This window comes from Octopus bimaculoides, chromosome 1, assembly GCF_001194135.2.
Source record: "Octopus bimaculoides isolate UCB-OBI-ISO-001 chromosome 1, ASM119413v2, whole genome shotgun sequence".
Classification (NCBI taxonomy): Eukaryota; Metazoa; Mollusca; class Cephalopoda; order Octopoda; family Octopodidae; genus Octopus; species Octopus bimaculoides.
In genome coordinates, this window is record NC_068981.1 from 67,414,193 (window position 1) to 67,416,718 (window position 2,526).

Here is a 2,526-nt window from a genome sequence, read left to right on the forward strand (position 1 = left end):
ACACACACACACACACACACACACACACACACACACACACACACACACATATATATATATGCACATACATACAATTATAATGATGCAGTGTAACCTCATAGTAATAATTTGAAATCATTTAATAGGTTTCTCGATAACCTACACTCTCTCAATTAGTCATAATGCATAATATATGATAGGAAATACATCAATACGTAAACCTTTTTCAGTTCAAGCGTTTTAAAAATTCCGGTACTGTGCATCCTTTCTTAGAATATCATGAAATATCTATCCATCTATCTATCTATCTATCTATCTATCTATCTATCTATCTATCTATCTATCTATCTATCTATCTATCTATCTATCTATCCATCTATGTATAGAGATGCATAGATGTATCTCTCTCTCTGTATATATATATATATATACATAAACAAACATAGGTGCGTACATATGTGTGTGTGTGTGTGTGTGTGTGTGTGTGTGAGAGAGAGAGAAAATTTTACTTCCGTTAATTACATAAGAAATGCAAATCTTGATTGTTATTACAACACAGATTCTATGTATTTTGTTAAAGAAAATTATAAGAGCGAATCTCATCTTAATGTAGCGTGTTGAATAGTTCATATAAATTTGGTTGAGATGCTATAACTCTTGTTCTCGTATTTTCTTATGACCTTGTTTACAAAAGTGAATCTCTTCTATTGGATACAGTCGGTTATCATGATCCAAGAAAAGGTATAAAAATTCAGGAAGAATTATATGTATATGGTATTTCGTACAATTCAGCGAGACTCGATGAACAAAGCTAATTTCATTTGTTACATGATTTGGCAAAGTATCTGTGAATTTACGTGTTGCAAGTAACTCGAAATAGGATAACTTAACACGGTTTTCTGTACAATTCCAAATACTGGGTACAGCAGCAATACATATATAAGCTATAATTTTATCCATAACATTTCATATGTGCAAATTTATTAACTTTACAAATTTCTTATTAGCAACAATATAACCTAATACAGTCCATTCCTATACTGTATCCTTCTTCCCACTGACAATATTCTTTCTCACTACTTGTCACATAGTATTTTCTTCATATATAGGATATTTCACCGGTGGTACTCATTGTAATTTTGGATATTCGAGTGATGAAGGTGCAGTAAATTGCAATCCGGTACAGTTTACAGAGTTGTATATATTTACCATATCCTACTTGATAAATCGTTTATGAATACCCAAAATATTAATGTTCGGAGATGTCACATACACAAATAGAGCGCGCATTCACTAAATACTCGCACAATTAGTTAAAACCTGTTGTTATATAATAATAATAATAATAATAATAATAATAATAATAATAATAATAATAATAATAATAAATAATAATTTTGAGACTAGTACTTGGGTGTTGAATTTCTTCCACGATAATTAACAACTAATTATCAAAAATTACAATGTGCGGAAAGAGACCTTGTCAGACCTTTGGCAACAAGCTTCAGTACGCTCTCACAGAATCAACCAGAACAAACAATACCGAGCGCTCTGAGATGTAAAACAACAACAACAGCGACGACGACAACACCAACAACAACAATAACAGCAACAGTAATAATAATAGTAACACAACAATTATAGATAATGAAAAGCGAAGTTGGTTACTGTCGACCCATCATACCCGTTTGATTCCAGGATCGTAACAGAAAGAGAACGGAAATAAATAAATACAATCCCTTCAAATTTGAACTAGGAAGAATTTGGAGCATGCGACCAGTAAAGGCTATGCCTATAATAATTGGTGCGTTGGGAACAATAAACAAAAATATAGACAAATTGCTCAAGGAGATTGGAATCGAATGCCCGGTGGAACTCCTACAAAACGTTTGTCTCTTAGGGACAGCAAGGAGGGTAATAAGCACTTGAAAGACAGCTGAATACTTGTGGCTACCTAAGGTTATAGATATTAACCCACGTAAATTCTACAAGGAATAAAACCTAACCTGAGCCAAACCAAAGCAATAATAATAATAATAATAATAATAATAATAATAATAATAATAATAATAATAATAATAATAATAGCAATTAAGGCCAATAGGCCAGATATAGTTGTCAGAGATCATGAAGGAAGAAAATGCTTTCTAATTGATGTATCAATACCAGCAGATGACAACGTTTCCCTAACAGAAATGGTGAAACTTTCAAAATACAAAGACCTGGAAATCGAATGTGGAATCTAAAAACAGAAACAATTCCTACCATAGTAGGCGCCTTAGGTATGATAAAAAAAATATTCAGACAAATACATAACAAAAACACCAGGACTTACTAATATATATAACATACAGAAAATTGCACTACTGGGCACTGCACAGATCCTACTCAAAACACTTTCAATACAGTAACCATAAGAGCATCACAGCAAACCACAGCACATACCCAAGGCACACAGAGCTGCTCTCGGTAGTGAAGTGAAAGCACGCCATAAAAATAAAACTACTGAATAATAATAATAATAATAATAATGATAATAATAATAAT